This window comes from Micromys minutus (genome assembly GCF_963924665.1).
Source record: "Micromys minutus genome assembly, chromosome: 33".
Lineage (NCBI taxonomy): Eukaryota > Metazoa > Chordata > Mammalia > Rodentia > Muridae > Micromys > Micromys minutus.
The window spans coordinates 5218866-5237338 of record NC_137968.1 but is presented as its reverse complement, the minus strand read 5'-3'; positions in this window follow the sequence as shown (position 1 = coordinate 5237338).

Sequence of the window (18473 nt, the reverse complement as noted above, 5' to 3'; positions counted from 1 at the left end):
GACAACTGACCTGTCACATAAAGGTGGGTAAGAGAGAACGCTAATATTAGCTGTATCCAGCCTCCCACCAAAGAGCACCGTCAATTATGCAGTTGGAATATACCTAGAATAGAGCAGGGACAAGTCACACTTGATTTTGTAAAAATAGCCAGTAATTACATCTAACTCTTTCTGTTATGATCACCTACAAAGTGTTGCAGGAGCGGAAAGGACTAGAGAGGGTTGTGTCCAGGAATGTCACCAGTGAGACACATTTAGTGCCAGACAGGAAATGAACTGCCAGGTGAAGGTTTCAGGAGACGTGGTTTAGGAGTGGGGGAGCACACAAAAACACCAGAATGGCCAGGCTCACCCGGCAAGAGGCTTGGGCGAGGCAGAGTCATAAGGGAGTAATTTATAGATAAACTCGGAATCCAAACAGTTGAATGAAGAGGGAAACTGGGAGAAGATGACCCTGTAGAAGCTGCCTATTAAGTAGTTTTCCAAATGACGTTGGTGGCTTGCAATGTCAGGTGACTAAGAGAGGCATTTGTGACCAGCCATAGACAGCTGTTATTGGTTATAGACCATAACCAATGGTTATAGACATTGTTATTGACATATAGACATTGGAGACAATGTTATTGGTTGAATGCATCAGATCAGCTACAGTAACACGTTGTAGAAACGCTGCTACACACTGTTACTCGAAATGGTTACTGAATTTCAGTTTCTCAACTACACCCTCATGCCCGATGTGTTTGTATCTGCTTAATAGAATCCTTTCCAACATTAGGAGAAACCTCCACATCCGAGCTTTATCCTAAGTACCCGTGATATTACGAATGACTCATTCATTAGCTCTTTTGCTAGCCACCATTAACGGGAGTACATGGCTCTCACAGTGAAAGCAAGTTTTCTGTGTGACAGCGGGAACCAGTCTGTGTGTTGCTGCTGTTGCGTAGATGCCCTGCTGAAACGGCAGTACATACTTGGGGCCTGCTTTCCTCTAGGGTCTCGATTGGTTTTTTTGTTTGTTTGTTTTTTAATCATGAGTGTGCATGTGCCTCTGTGAGTGTGTGTATGCCTCTGAGAGAAAAGACAGAGGGGGGAGGAAAGGAGGGAGGGAGGGAGGGAGGAAGAGAGAGAGAGAGAGAGAGAGAGAGAGAGAGAGAGAGAGAGAGAGAGACACTAGTATATGACCTTAGGTGTCGTTCCACAGTTTCTATCCTCCTTGTTTTAAGACAAGATCTCCTGTAGATCTGGAACTAACCATTTTGGCTTGACTAGCTGACCAGAAAGGGATCTGCCTGCCTCTGTCTTCCCAGTCACTCTTGCACAGACATTTTCACACGAGTGCTAAGGATACAGCTTAGGTCCTTGTGCTTACATGTCTCGCATCAACTAAACGCTAACAGTTTGGTAAGAAGTAAGAAAGAAACTATTCTTTCAACTCATGAAGAGACTATTGAGAAAATGCTTATGTTTGGGAGTTGGCTCAGACAACCTTTGAAACCTTAAGAGGTTCATCAGATATTAAAGACAACTGAATCTCTGTATTCCCAAATCCTGGCTTTTTTTTTATTGGACAGAATTTTGGGAGGTCCTACAGCTTATTTCAAAGTTTTATCTTACAACTTACTAATAAAGATGCCGCCTATGAAGAATAGTCACTTCACAGAAGAAATGGAACCCATTAATGTGGCAATGCATTCACTCTCTGTTCTTGAAAGCTATCTGAAAAAAATCAACCAATGAAGAGAAAGGGCTGGCTCAAGTTTCAGAGGTCCTGGTCCTGAACCAGTTAGCCCCATTATTTTAGGGTTCAAGGTAAAATGGCAGTTCCTGGTAGAAACATTGGACAGAGAAAAAACATTCACATCGAAGACAGGAAGCAAAATTTTGGAAGAGTGGTAGCCACAGTCCCACAATTCCCTGCGAAGGAGCATTTATACAGACAGAAAAGGCCCGTTAGATCCCACCTCTTAAAGGCTCTACGATATCCTAATAATGTCACCCAAGGATCAGGTATTTAATATGGGAGGCGTTTAACACGATCTAAGGGACAAGGAAAGAATTTCAATCATTTCGGGCACTGTAATGGTTGGTAAGTACTGCAGGCCTTCGGGGAGACGCTTGGGATCTAGACACCTGCCGGCCTTCTGAGCTCTGCTGGCCTTATTATTCTGTCTTTTTCTCACTTACTTCACCAGCTAATCATTTCCACTAATTAGATGCTAAGAGGGCAACGTGATGTCTGGGAAGCAGAAGCCAGGACCAGCTTCTAATTATAAACTACTAAAAACAAAAAAAGGGTTTGCTATCAGATGAGCTCTGGAGAATGTTGGTACATAAATGGTATCCCTTTTCACTCTTCTTTTAATAAGTTATTACTTATTGTTTTTGTTTATTTACTCTCTGTGTATATATGTGTGTGTATGTTTGTGCACACATGCGTGTATGCATGTGTGTGTGTGTGTTCTTGTGCAGTTGCGCACGTGCAACACAATTTTCAGGGGTGCCTCTTCTTGGACCAGGGATTGAGCTTTGGTGGCCAGATCTGGGCACAAACTATAAGCCATTTTTTCAGCTCCCTGTTTACTTTTCTAAGTCTACCATGCTGTGCCAACTGTATAAAAATATTTGATGTTATAAAATCTTAGAAGGAAGCCGTGACTAACTTTCATGACCTTGAATTTGGCAGTGCATTCTTAGATGCTACCAAATGTATGAACGAGAGCAAAAATAGCTACATTGGACTTCCTCCAAATGTAAAGCGTTTATATACCAGAAGACATTATCAGGAAACTGTGAAGGTATAACAGGCCTGCAAAGCTGCCTCCAACAAGGGCCTTGAGTCTGAGAATACATAGAGAATCGAACAGAAACAGTCTAAACAACCAAACTCTAAAGAATGAGCAAAGAAGCTGAACAGATATTTCTAAAGGAAGATACACAAATGGTCCATAAATACACGAAAAGATGCTTACTATCATCAACCACTGAGGAAACACAAGCCAAGACTCCACTGATATACCCAAGATGATGATGGTTCTCGTTCTTAATAAAACTAGTACATAAACAAGTGGGAACCCCCATGTGTTGCTTATGTGTGTAAAATAGTGCAGTTGATGTTGTAAACAGTACAGCATAGATTTTTCTCAAAAAGCTCAACTTAAATTACTTTATGATTCAACAATTCCATTCTTGGAAACATTGCTGAAAGAATTTAAGACTGGTAGGAAACCAGATGTGTTCACGTGGATGTCTATGGATGCCTTTACCCCAAGGGGGCGCTATAGTGGGTTAGCAAAGTGTAGCATTTGAAGGCAATGAACTATTATGTGCCATAAAAAGAAATAACGTGGGGCTCAGCAGTTAAGAGCACTGATTGCTCTTCCAGGGGACCACGTGATGGTATTTGTTTACAATAGTCTTGAGAAGTGAATTTACTTACTCAAAATAGGACTAATACTGGTAAATGAACTTTATACAAAGGGGAGGGAGAGGTGGCTCAGCAGCTGTACTGGATAGTTAGTTGAATGCTAACTTGACACAAGCTACAGTCATCTGAGAGGAGGGAACCTCAATTAAGACAATGAGTCAATATGATCAGGCTGTAGGTAAACGTGTACAGCATTTTCTTGGTTAGTGATTGTTGTGGGAGGGCCCAGCCCAGTATGGGTGGTGCAATCCCTGAGCTGGTGGCCCTGGGTTCTATTTAAAAAAGGCAGGCTGAGGAAGTCATGGGGAACAAGCCAGAAAGCAGCACTCCTCCGCAGCCTCTGCCTCAGCTCCTGCCTCCAGGTTCCTGCCCTGTTTGAGTTTCTGCCCTGACTTCCTTTGATGAGGAACTGTGTTTGCCACAAAGACCCTTTCCGCCCCACTTGCTTCGAACATGGTGTTTCATCAGAGCAGCAGGGACTCTAACTAAGATACCAGTCTAGAGGACCTTTTGCTCTAGAAGGCATATGTTTAATTCCCACAACCATACTTAACTCCAGTTCCAGAGAATCTGATGGTGTCTTCTGGTCTCCATAGATACAGGCACACATACAGGCAAAACACGTATACACGTGAAATAAAAATGAAATTCTAAAAACAAATTAAACAGTGACCCGTGTTATGATGAAAACAACATCACCCCATTATACTAAGTCGGGAAGTTTGATACAAAAGCTCACACTGTATGTCCCCACTTAGATGAGATTCCAAAAGGGCCCAAAAATCCAAATGGATAGGAAACAGATTAGTGGTTCTCCCAGTTATCAGAAATGGAGAATGGCAAGCGGCTACTTAATTGGTACAGGGCTTTCTGTTAGGATGACAGAACTCTCTCAGAACGTAAGAAACTGTCCATCGTAAAGCAGTGTGGACATGTTTGATGCCGCCGAAATGTATCTTTATAATCAGGTTACTTGTGTGCAAATTTAACCCTGATTTTAAAAAGGCAATGGATGCTTGCTATTGAATGAACTGGCCTGCAAATTTGAAATCAGACTTAGTAGAGAATCAGTGAATATTTAGTTCAAACGGCTCCCTGAATTGACAGCAAGACCCTCACTAGTGTTAGATGCTAAAGCTGATAAGACAGTGTATGGGACAAATCAGGAACTTCGAAGCACATCTATTCTATGGTGTGCTAGTGTGTGCGGTCCACAGGAGAGGTGCTGGGGAGACTGCCCTACCTTCCTACTCAAAGCCAGACAGATCTATTTTGGAGACAAAGATTGAGGTTGGAAGTCCCAGGAAGCCTCACCTTTCACGTTCCGTTTCGTGAAAGTCAATCTCATTAACTTCTACAAAGAATGCCTCAATGCATGAAGTCGGGATGAACTACCCAAACCCCCAATTAAAAGGGATTGACTTTACATGTCCTGCTTCCCGGTGTGTGACGGACCTCAGCTCCAAACTGGTTCAAAGCTGTGATCACTCTAAGGAGGATTCTTGAACTTGGCTACATGTGTGTTTTGATAGATTGCTGATATGTACATATTATTGAGCTGGAGCTTCTCTTCCACTTTTAGAAAGAAAGTCTGTCTAATTTTCAAATTAACAAAAGGAAAATTGTAATGATTGTTAAAGGGACTTGTTAAATATAATTTGAAGAGATGTGATTGCTGAATAATGTCATATTATGTCATATAATGTCCCCATGATGTCATTTTCTATCTCATCTTTCTAATATAAGAATATTAAGAGATACAACGCATTAAAATAAGGATATTGCTGTAATAAAAATACATAAAATACGTATGATATAAAATGAGGGTATCAGAAAGCTTCACCTTTCTGAGCACTGGGCATGGCATTTAAGACAACAAGGATGAGTAGAGGGAGAGCCGGGAGCAAACTCCAACCCAAGCTGCTCTGTGTCGGCTATGGGAGGCTCTCCTAGGAATCTCTCAGGGCTGTCTGCTTGTGTAAGAACAGACTCACGTGCCCACCTCAGAATGCGGGGACAGGGGTTAACACGGTTAACCTTCCCAGCCTCTAACAGGCTAGGAACAGAGGAAAGGCTGGGAAAGGGGGTTTAGGCTAATCAGCCTTCTTACATTTAAGCTATTAGTCACTTTTTCTTATAAAATGTTAAAGATATTCTTAGTTGAGACACTTTTTAAAAAAGTTTTATTTGCACAGAATTTTAATTGTGTGTGTCTCTGTGTATGCCTCTCTGTACTTGTGAGTCTATGTGTCTGTGTGTTGGGAGGTGTCTTTGTGAGTGTGTGTGAGTATGTGTTGTGTGTATGTGTGTGTGTTTCTGTGTGTGGCTCTCTCTGTGTGTGCCGCTCTGTATTTGTGAGTTTATGTGTCTGTGTACCTGTGTGTTGAGAGGTGTCTGTGTGAGTGTGTGTGAGTATATGTGTGTGTATTGTATATATGTGTGTGTGTTTCTGTGTGTGGTTCTCTGTGTGTGCCTCTCTGTATTTGTGAGTGTGTGTCTGTGTGAGTGTGTGTCTGTGTGTGGTTCTCTGTGTGTGCCTCTATGTATTTGTGAGTCTCTCTGTGTGTGTGAGTGTGTGTGTGTGAGTGTGTTTGTGTCTCTGTGTATTGCCTCTGTATTTGTGAGTCTATGTGTCTGTGTGCCTGTGTGTTGGGGATGTCTTTGTCTGCGTGAGTGTGTGTGAGTATATGTTTACGTATGTGGTTCTCTGTATTTGTGAATCTGTGTGTGTGTGAGTGTGTGTGAGTATGTGAGTGTGTGTGTGAGTGTGTGAGTGTGTGAGTATGTTTCTGTGTGTGGTTCTCTGTGTGTGTCTGGGCAGGTGACTACACGTGCCTTCAGAGACCAGCAGAAGATGTCAGATGCCCTGGTTGTGAGTCAAACTTGGGTCCTGTGAAAGCACAACCACTCCTAACCTCTGAGTCATCTGTCCATTCTTAGTTATTGGACATTAGTTATTAGAGTTTGTGCCCGATAAACAAGAACCCTGGGAACGTTAGGTCTATATCCATCTTGTGAGCTAGGAGGTATATAACTGCTCCATTCTCACACTGTTACAGGAAAAAGAAAACTGTTATTTTCACAACTCACGCCGTTTCTGTTTAGAGCCTCAACGATCTTGATAAATATATATACTTGTTTAATTTTAGCTTATTTAAAAAAAAGAACCTGAGGGCTGGGGATGTAAGAGATACAGATCAGGCTACAAATCATTTATTTACCCAAATATAGTGCGATTTAGAGCTCAGGATGCTTGATAATAACTTTAAATCTGAAAATTAGATTTTCTCTGTAATCTTCCTTTCTTTTAAACACCCAGTTAGTCACGTGTATTTATGCGGACACACATGCACACACACACACACCCAGAATCAGAATGGGCAGAGGAGAAGGAAGCCATCATTTAAACCTTGGCCTGGGGAAAGGAAGGTCATGACTGAATGTCTAAATGCCAAAAAAAAATGTATTATTTTCCTAGGGAATACAAATCTATTTTAAGATATTACACCTGAAAAAATGAGTTAAGCAGCAACATTTTAGGAAAGGCTGTCAGATTTATGATGACCTAAAATTCATCTAATTTACAAACAAACCCGGTTTCCTCTGTGTTGCTCACCAAACCTATCTCGTCCGACCAGGCAAAGTAAGCCGAGCCCTGACACATTCCTCCCCTGCAGCAAATGCTCGCATTGACTGGCCGAGGCTGCCAGCGGTGGGTCTGTAATTACTTCCGGGATTGTGAAGAACAGATTCAAAGGCTACATATGAATCTGAATATTACCATCTACGAATCTCCCTGCTAACTGACTGCCACGAATCATTAGATGAGTTTTCCACGCTCCAAGAGCATTTCCTGTGCTAGCGTATCTTTTGTGGTAGCACATACTTTGCATCTGCCAAATGATTCAAAAATAAAATATGAGCTTTGAACAAAATGAAGCCAAGGATGTAGTAGAAGGGATTTCAGGAAAGGTGCAGATGTATCTTGTAAAAGAACATTAAAGTACATTTTCAAAGGCAAAGAAGGGCAGCATTTAAAAAAGATTTATTATATTTATATGAGTACATTGTAGCTGTCTTCAGACACACCAGAAGAGGGCATCAGATCTCATTACAGATGGTTGTGAGCCACCATGTGGTTGCTGGAATTTGAACTCAGGACCTCTGGAAGAGCAGTCAGTGCTCTAACCACTGAGCCATCTCTCCAGCCCCCAGAAAGACAGCTTTTAACATTTCTTACAAATATTAGATTTTATTTACCAAAAGAACAAGTCTTCATAAAGCATGTTTATAGGTTTTGAGCTTTAAGAATTTAGGTTATGACTATGCGAATGATGATCTGCAAATATCATGTACAGGGAAAATGCAGGCTCTTCTATTTGGTTGAAGTGGACTTCTAATCTGCCAACCCTATGGCAACCATCTTTTCCATTATTACAAAATCTGGAGAAGGAGCATGGCAGATATGACAGGATCGTGAGTGTTCTCTTATGTGATGGTTCACAGATTGCCTTCAAGTCTGCGGTCTTACTCATAGTCACAAGATACACGGGGTCTTCATAAAGTCCTTCTACAGAGATCTAGCTTTATCTGTCCCCTTCAGCGGGCTCCACAGTGTTGTGCTTGGAAAAATACATTCTAATCAGTTCTGGTTTTCTTCTCCATATCCATTATGAATAGTGTCACCTCTGAGCACGGTAGCGATGGTTAGTATGGAAGACAGAGGAAGCTGCTGGCCGTTTTGTAGAGACTCCACAATCCGAGGCTGAGAGAACAAGTTATCCTGTTGGAAATATCAGGCAGACTTGAGAATCTCCTGTTGAATGTAAGGAAAGAGTCAGCCCTGAGTGCTAACAGTGGCACTTTGGTGAACAGGGTGTCTGGGCACCGGGACAGTAGTTTATATACAGTTTGGTGGAGAAAATACAGATACCTTCAGTAAATAAGTATAACAGGAATCTAAAAATGACCGAGTGGGTGAGTATCCGTCACTGAGAATTGTCACAGCAGAAAGCAACAGAGAAGGTATCGGGCTTTTATTGGTATAATCTGATGATAATTTGAAAAGGGGGGAGTAAATTATATTTTCTTTGTAGGACTATTATAGAAATGTATTAAGAAAAAAGTTGTGTAAAATGCTAAGCCCCACACTCGCACAACTCTACTGTTGACTTTGAAAATTTGTCCGCAGATTCATTTCAAATGCTTGGCCCCTGGATGGCAGTGCTAGTTTGGGAGGTTCTAAAAACATTGGGAGGTAAGGTCCCCCCCAAGAGCCTTTAAAGTTACAGCCCATCCCTCATTCCTGCTTGCTCTCTCCTTGGCCATATGCAGCCTTTGTTCCTCCAGGTATTTTGGCCCCAAGGCAAAATGAAGTAGTGCAGTTCAGCCCAAGTCCGGTTCAGTTAATGGCAGCACTGAATTCTTGCATTGTCTATAATGGCTGTCCTGAGTGTTGACACTTTAGTGTATCCTTTAACTGGCCCAACATCTCTAGACGGATTACAATGATAATAATGAGAAAGCTGAGTCATCAGTAAATGCTGAGAAGTTAGTACACAGGAAGGCCTGACTCAAAAAGGGGGGGAGGGGAAACAAGATGGCCTTCGAGGTAAAGAAAACCTACCTTTGATCCTTGAAACCCATGGTGGAAAGAAAACCGACTCCCAAAAGTTGTCTCCTAACTTTCACTCACACCTGTACTCACACACAATACACACACAAGTACACACACACTAACACTCATAGTAAGAAGGAGGAGGAAGAGGAAGAGGAGGAGGAAGAAGGAAGAAGTAGAAGAAGATGAAGATGAAGAAGACAAAGACGAAGACGAGGAGGAGGAAGAGGAAGAGGGAAAAGGAAGACGGAGACGACGAAGAAGTAGAAATTCTTAAAACATTTAGAGATTGTTAGGAGATATTCAGAACTTTACAGCTAGTTATAAAGACAAGGAGGAGCCAATGGCATGGAAGTAGAGGTCTAATATCAAAATGAGTCAGTGGAGTGAAGCTGTCTGTTGATGGACCAGTAGAAGAGGTGACCAGGAGGATGCAGGTTGAAGGACTGGCAGGATTGTGTGGGGTGACATGCAGGGTAGGAACTGTCCTTGCAAGCAGAGTCTGCAGGAAGAGACACTCTCTGGAGCTCCCTTGGTGTTTTCAAAATTACTTCTAGACCATTTTACTAAATTCCATCACAACTGGGACTTATTGTTGAGAACAGAATTAGAGGAAATACCATTGTCCCTCCGTACTCATCTTCTCCCCATCTGTGAGTTTACCAACTGTGAATTGAAAATATTTTTAAAAAGGCATCTCTACAAAATGTGCACAGATACGTTTTATGTTATTCCCTAAATAATACAACACCCTAAATATTTACAAGTAATGTTGTAATAAGTATTTTGAATAATCTATTGATCATTTAAAGCATATGAGAGGATGTCTATAAGACAGACGCAAATCCTATGACATTTAATACAGGGTACATAAACATCCATGAGGTTTGGTACTGATGGTGAATAAGGTGTGATTGTGTTATAAAATAAAGGACAGTAACTGTTAAATTTATATATTAAAGATCTATTATCTGAATGCCTTCTTTAATAACTCGTCTACTTTGAGATGAAATCTCCGTTACTTAAGACATCTTTTCAGGCAGCTCACAGCACACTGAGATGGCTTGACAAAAGAATATCTGTGGGTCTCCAAGGTAACTAGTGATCAATGCGCTTGTTAGGCATTGAGGACCTCAATTTGATTCCCAGGATCCATGTAAAAAGTCAGATTCATAGTACATTCCTGTAAGCCCAGTGGTACAGAGATAGAGGCAGAGGAACCTTTGGGGCTCACTGAGGGACCCTGTCTCAGAGACTAGAGAAGGCATGAAAATGATCCTGGGTAAAAGTGTTGGCCATACAAATCTATCTCAGCTTGATCCCTAGAGCCACAGAAAGAGCAGGATGTGAAGGTCCCGTTGGTGATCCCAGCACTCCAATGGTGAAATGGGAGGGTACCGCCAAGAATCATCAGGAAGCTCAAGTGCCAGCTAGCCTTCAGGACACCCTGAAACAAATGGAAGGAGGGAACCAACTAACCCCCACACTGGTCCTCAACCTCTACATATGCACTCGGCCTGTACAAGCACGAATTCCAACATGATTAAAGTCAATTGGCTCATTGAAAATTAAGGTGACAGGGAATGAGGAAACCACTCGATATCACAAGTCTAGCCTCCACAAACATGGGCACACAAATGCTCACACTAACATAAACCTATTCACACATATATGTTATATACATAATACATACACACAGGGAGGGAGGGAAAGAGATTATTTGTGAAACTAGTGTTTCATTACTGGAATCCTTTTCCAATGGAAATCAAGTTAAAGTAACAGATACATTTCAAAGGTAAGAACTTGTTTTAAACATTAATGCTGCTAGAATAGGAATTTATACAACTCATCTTAAAGAGATGTATCACAAATCTTCAACAAACTCAGCTAAGCACCTACAATAGAGCAGATGCATCCTATGTCCTAAGAAATTACAAATTCCACAGGGCTTAGCCTTCCTGTAGAGTTCTGTAGTATTTTAATTACTTTTCTCATTGCTTTAACAACATGCCTGACCAAAGCAACTTCACGAAGGAATTTGTTTTAGTTGCAGTTCAAAGGGAGAGCCCGTCATGGTAGTAGGAGAGTCAAGAAGTTGGTTGTGTTGTATGCATACTTAGAATGCAGAAAAAGATAAAGGTTGGTGTTCAGCTTGCTTTTTTATGAAAATGTTTTTAAGTATCAAAAGGTTATTTTGTGTGTTTGTGTGGTCTGAACAGCTTTCTCCTCTGTATTCAGTTTGGGATTTTGTTCAAGGAATAATGCCGCCCACAATTAAGGTCCTTCGACATCGATTCATCTAAATTAAAAAATCTCTCAAACATTTCCACAGGTTTGTGTCCTAGGTGACTTTGAATTCCATCAAATAGACATTATTCGGTGCTCTACTGCTGTGAAGAGATACCATGATCATGGCAACTTTTATAAATAAAGGCATCTAATTGAAGCTTAAGTTTACTATTTAGTCCACTGTCATCAGAGAAGGGAACATTGTGGCATACAGACAGACATGATGCTAGATAAGAAACCGAGTTCTGACTCTGATTCCACAGGCGAGAGAGAGAGAGAGAGAGAGAGAGAGAGAGAGAGAGAGAGAGAGAGAGAGAGAGACAGAGAAACTGAAACTGGCTTGGACTTTTGAAACCTCAAACTCATGCCCAGTGACACAGTTTCTCCAACAAGGCCATACCTTATAATCCTTTCAAATAGTGCCACTTCCTGGTAACCAAGCATTCAAATCTAAGGTATGGGGGACATTTTTATCCAAACTACCACATTCTATTGCCTGGCCTCCATAGGTTTCTGGCCATATCATGCAAAGATCCATTCAGTCTAATTTCAAAAGCCTTCATAGATTATAGCAGATGGCATGCTTCCAAAATGTAATAACAAGGAATATACATTACCAGCCCAAAGGAAAGAAAGGATTCTGAAAGAAAGGACTGATATCAAAACATTCTTCAGATCTTCAAGATGGAAAGCATTCCCGACTGCTGCACTTCGCCCACTTGGGCTGGCTCTACACCCAGTCTCCATCTTTCCTTGACAGATATCCATGGCTCTGGCATCTCTGACATCTTGAGGTCCCCAACATAACCCAGGCTTCACCTTTACAGACTGATACCCCCATGCAGGGACAACCCTGATATATGCCTGACCTTGGTGCCCTTCCTTAGCCTCGGAGAGAGATGTTACAACCATTTTCTTTCCTTTTGGGGGGCTGAAACTTGGTCCCTCTTTCAATGAACTTTGTATCAGCTTTCTGTTCGTAATAGTTTCCTTCACTACTTAAAAATTCTTTTTCCAAGTTGGAAGCTTAGGTAGGCAGTCCTTCCCTGAGGTCATCACTCCCTTTATTCCATTTAGCATCAGTTTTTTTTTTTTTAAACTGTATATGGCCTTGAGCACAGGTTGGACTTATCTCCAATACATTTCCTGGTCCTCCTTTTCTCCTCACACTGTACATTTTCCTTAGCTTAATCCTTTTCCTTGTGGGTTTGCATAAGAATGTACACTAATAACCCCATGATACAGTCAGTACTAAGCTGTCTTGAAATATCCTTTGCCAACACCATTAGTTCAATACTTTTCTATTTAGCCTCATGCAGATTTTTTTTTTTTTTTTTTTTTTTTTTTTTTTTTTTTTTTTTGCATGAAGTCAAAAAAGCAGCTACATTCTTTGTGAAAAATATCACAAGAATGGTCTGTAGGTTTCTCACTAATTTTCTCCCCCTCTGAAACTTCTTGACTGGGCTTTCCTAGTTCACACCGCTCTCAACCTTATTCTCTATGCTCCTACTAGTATGGCCCATTGGACCCTGCTTTCCTAATCCAAAGTCCAAAGTCGGCACTCTGGCAACAAGCAGCAAGGGCAGACCTGTCACAGCAATATCCCACTCTTGTTACTAGCTTCGGTCTTAGACAGCGTTCTGTTGCTGTAAAGAGACACCACAACCACAGCAAACCTTATAAAAGAGATCATTTAATTGAAGTTTGCCTACAGTTTCAGAGGTTTATTTCATTGTCATCATAGCAGAAAACATGGTTGCACACAGTTAGACATGGTGCTGGAGAAGTAGCTGAGTTCTACATGTGGTTCCAGACAGCAGGGAGAGAGAAAGAGGCACTGGAATGGCTTGGGGTTTTTGAAAGCCCAAAGCCCACCCTGTGGTGACATACTTCCTGCAACAAGGCTTCCTCATCCTCTCAAATAGTGCCACCCCCTGGTAATCAAGCATTCAAATTCATGAATGTATGGGGGACATTCTTATTCAAACCACCATTAAAATATTACCTATTGCATTAGGCATTATTTTTTATTTAAAAAACCATTCCCAGGAAGGCAAGATTTACTTAAAAGCCTACAAGAGCTAGGAATATATTTCAATGGTAAAATGCTTGCTTCTGAACGAGTACAGGGCCCTGGACTGGATCTATGGCATAAACAAAGGAAACAAAAACTGCTCATAAATTAGAACTCTTTCTATTGTAACTAAAGAACTATGAGACTATGTGCTTATTTATGGCAACAGAAACGGACTTTTTCAAATTTCAGAAGAAAGGGGACTTGTTGGAAAGGTGTACAGTAACCCACCCACTGACTAGGAGTGGATTCCAAGGCCAGGAATTGAATTGGAGCTGTGAAAGGTAAGTGCAAAGTCTCATTGCAGAAATGATGTTTGAAATGTCTCCATGTGCTCAAACTGAAACACTGCCAAAAGCTCTTCAGTGAATTGTTTGAAAACTTGTGCTAGACAACAGCTTCACTAACTTCAAATTCAAAATCTTGGGCAGGAACAACTAACTGCTTTTGTTCAGAAGTCTTTAAGCCCTACCATTTCTAAGAATCACACAGCACAGATTCCATCAAAATAGAATCTGGCCAAGAAAACACAAATGTTTACTGCATATTGCTTGTAACATTTATCAACGTTTTATTGTAATAAAGACAGATAATTCCAATGTAAGGTTTTTGAACTGTTTGCAAAGGCAACAGAAGGTCTGCTCAAGAATTACATCCATTGGAAGGAGGGATTGTGTGGTTCCCAGTCCCAGCTACATCTACAAATCTGCTGCACCTGAGGGTCAGGGATAATTGAGGAAGAGAAGAGTCTCCTAGAAACCCATGACGTTTCATCAGTATGGGTGCCTAAACAATACCTGGACAAGGGCAAAACCAACATCCAAATAAGGAAGGAAGAAAGCTCAAGGCCGCAGCCTTAGAGCTATAGGCAACCAAGGACTGCTAAGAGCGGGAGGAACAGTCTTCCCCTGGGAAGAAGAGCTCATTGATTCATCATCCAGTACTAAATGCTCAGGCCTGAAAATATACACACAACTAACATTGTAAACTGAGTAGGAAGTATGTGTGTATGTGTGTGTGGGGGGGGGCCCGAGTGTGCGCATGCACGCACACCCTCACAAGTAACTTCATCAAGATTTCGACTTACTGAGAAAGTTCCATTTTCTATCCAAAACCTCCATGTATCTAAAGGTGTAGACACATTTTACATAGAATATGACAGTCTTGAGAAGGAAACAAGAAGCAACTTAGTTATTATGAATTATAAACAGAGTTGGAACATTACTTTCTTCTGTCTTATTTACAGTATTTAATCAAAACTTAAGTAAAATCATTCAAAGATATAATTTCCTATAGGAAATGCTTGACATTTATTTTTATGAGTAATAGCAGTTTGAAAGACACAGATGGCTGACAAGAAAATTTACTACAAATGAAATTGAACTCATTCATTATAATCCAGATTGCATAACGCTACCCACAGCTTTACATTTCAATTGGAACGAAAACTAATTATTAAGATTGCTTTTTACAAATGAGTCTTCTGGCCCATTTCTTTATGGAATCAAGATTAGAGCCAAACCTATTTGTTCTGACTTAGTTATATCCGAGCTTGGAACTTTTATATGTGAGTTTCCATCCATACTTTGATAATACTTTTAAACCCAAGTGAATTTTTATAAAAAGATTATAAATTTTGAGAATAATAACTTTAGAGGAACGTGCATTACTGTTATACCAAACTTAGTGTTTGAGAGTATACTCCCTGACAATTTTAATTATTTAAAGAAATTTTCACATTCCCTAATATTTTCATTTTCTCACTGCTTCCATTTTGTTTCTGCAAAGGATAAAGATACATTTCCCTTTCAGGTTAAGTCAGCATGGTGTGTCCTTATTGGGTACACAGAATGCTGGGACTCAGTTCTGCTGTGTGAACGGGGGCTTTGGCTGCTGAGAATGACTACAGTGTGCTCAGTAGTTCAGTAGTTTCACAAGCTTGGCCAGACTCCCAGGGCTCACCAGTAGAGAGGTAGATGGCCCAAGAAACGGTACCAGTGTGGTTGTTTGGTTTAGCAGCCAGATGAGGCAAGTACACACTCCATTATGCAAGGGACCTGCGCTTGGCTAACTGTCACATGAAGCAGCCTTGGAAAGAGGGTGTCGGACTCAAGGGGAGCCAGGTGGGGAAAGGACAGAAAGTATCTACAGGTGTACATCCAGAGACCTAGGTAATGAGCTAGGAAAAGACATTTCCCATGACTTCTCATCAACTTAGCAATGACCCAAGTCATCCCAGGCCCCTTCACACGATACCACTATGTTGCTATCTATTTCGGTGATTGGCTAAGATGAACGGGGCTCGCCTGCCTATATAACAGCTTGTTCCAAGGCCCCCACTTCTAGGTCATGCTAAATCAGTGGCCAGAACAAGCTGTCTCAGCTGGTCACTCTGATTTAAGGGACCCCACTCCAAATATAAGCAGGAACTGAAATGGAAGGCAGACAGCTACTGGGTCGCTAGAAATGACACCAAGTCAGGCTAAGGCAACTGCTTTGCAGCACGTAGAGCTGAACAGGAGACCAGAAGTCGGTGTCTGGAGAGCATAGGATATGCAAGACTCAGCTCAGTCTGGCATATCTGCTTCAGTTGTACTGAAATCCTGTCTCTGGTTCCACCACACCTTCCCACGGATTTTTTTTTTTTTTTAAACTCCCTGGAGGCAAACACTCATTGCAACAGAATGATCCCGGGTTTCCGTCTCCAACCATGTATTAACTAGAAATAGTATTTCTCTTCATGTTGTGATATTTCCCCTCCCCCCTCCCTCCCTGCATCCACCTTTTTAGTGCTGGAATTATGGGTGGGTACCACCACACTTAGTTTTATGTGGTGGGGAATCAAACTTAGGGTCTTATTTATGCAGGTGAGAAATTTTACCAGCTGAGCTACATCTCCAGCCTATTTAGGCTCACTTGGAAAGCTGGCCCTAAAACCGATTTTCTCCTTCGGTGGGGTGCATTATGGGATAAAGACCGAAGATCTCGACCTTCCTCCTTCTGTTTTTGTGACTAGGCTTCTCTGCTCCTTTGCAAAGCATGAGGTTGTGTATGTGGACATTAGACTTGGTTCTCTTCTGACTGCCTTCACCCGTGCTGGGTGTCGAACTTTGTGGTCCATTAATCTCTACTACCTAGCAAATCACTTATATATAACCTAGCTCCCTTCTCTCTCGGGAGAAAGAATATTAACCCAAACTTTATATATTGACCTGGGACAGGAAGTTTTTAATAACTTGGCATTGCTGGAAGGCATCTCCTCCCTTCTTTTTTAATTAACAGTTTTTAATGAACATACTGGAGAGGCCTTGAGTTCACTTTGAAAGCATCCTTCCTCCACTTCTAAGCTTCTCTGCAACAGGCCAGAATTAGCAGGCATTTGATAAACACTGCTAGTTGGGGGGATGGAGGAAGGATTGTGGGAGGAGTGACCAGTAGGAGGGCAGTAAGTAGGATATAAAGTGAATAAATAAAAATAATTTTTTTTAAAAAAGGAAAATGTAGTAATAATATCATCAAGAGAAAACCAACAGAGTCAACTAACCTGGACCGTTGTGGGCTCCCAGAGGCTGGACCACCAAAAGAGTACACATGGGCTGGACCTGGGTCCTCTGCACATGTGTAACAGATGTGGAACTTGGTTTTCATACCGATCTCCCGACAACTTGATTCCGTTGCCTGTCTGTGGATCCTGTTCTCCTGACTGGGCTGCCTTGTCTGGCCTCAGTGGGGGAGGATGTGCCTAATCCTGCAGTGTCTTGATGTCCTAGGGTGGGTTGGTACGGGGGGGGGGGGGGGGGGGTGGGGGGTGGGGGGTGGGTGGGGGGGGGGGACTCCCCTTCTCTGAGAAGGGGAGGGACTGAATGAGAGAACTGGGAGGGAGGGCTGCAATCTAAATGTAAAGTGAATACATTAATAGAAAAAACAAACGAAACCCACAAAACAAAATAAAACAAAACAACCACTGCTCTTCTCTGGAGGGCTTCCTCCTTGGCAAGCTGGCCTTCCTTTTGTGCTCCTGGTTTATTTTACTAAGACATCATAATGCTCTACAATCACGTATTTTCTTTGAGACTGACCCCTTCAGATTACGGAGATTGAGTACAGACTACATGCACTGTCATAACTCCCTTTGGAGGCTCTTATGAGAATTTGAGGTAAATTAATTTCAAATAAGTGCATGTAGGACACACTGTTTAGAAGCCAGCAGGTCAGCAGATACCATTGTTACAATTATTAATAAAGCCTTGTACAGAATTTTTTTTCTTGAGATTCTCTGTAGGTGGTAGGTGTTGGGATTCTGTAAACCCCACCCCTCAGTTGCCTAGCAACAGCCAGGTATTACCCCACCCCTCGGTTACCTAGCAATATCCAGGTATGCTCCACCCCAGTGACCTAACACTATAAAAGGGGCTGCTTGCCCCCTCCTCTCTCTGCTCTTGCTCTCTTCTCTCCTTCCCTTGCCTCTCCTTTTCCTCCCGTCCCTTCCCCCCATCTCCCTCCACGTGTCCATGGCTGGCCTCTACTCCTCTCTTCTCTCTCTTCTCTCTTTCTCTGCCTCTACTACCCTCTTAACTCCCCCATGACTTGAATAAACTCTGTTCCACACTATACTATCATGTGGCTGGTCCCTCAGGGAGAAGGGATTGTAGGTTTTCTCACGACCTGATATCTCTTTTTCCTTTCATTGGTGCCGTGACTTAGATCTAGAAACTGAAGGTTCGAATCCCGACAATCACTAGCCCGAGCTTCAGAGACCTGGTAAGCTCCCTCCCCGCATTGGTCAAAGTAAGCATCCACGTGGTCCCAGGGAAGAGTTCCTGAGCTTGGAGCTACCCCTGAGGACAGATGTTTTTGCTGACTCTCATTCTAGGACTTTTGCCCTTGGGACCCCCCTCCTCTCCCTTTTACTGATGCCAGGCTGGACCTGGCTAAGCCATTCTCATTCTGGAGCACCGGCCCCATTGCTGATAGAGGCAGTTATCCCTACCCTCACCCATGGGCTTGTCTTCACTGCTGTTTGTTTCTATTTCCTGGGATGCTTTGATTCAATTTACAGTAAACAGAAA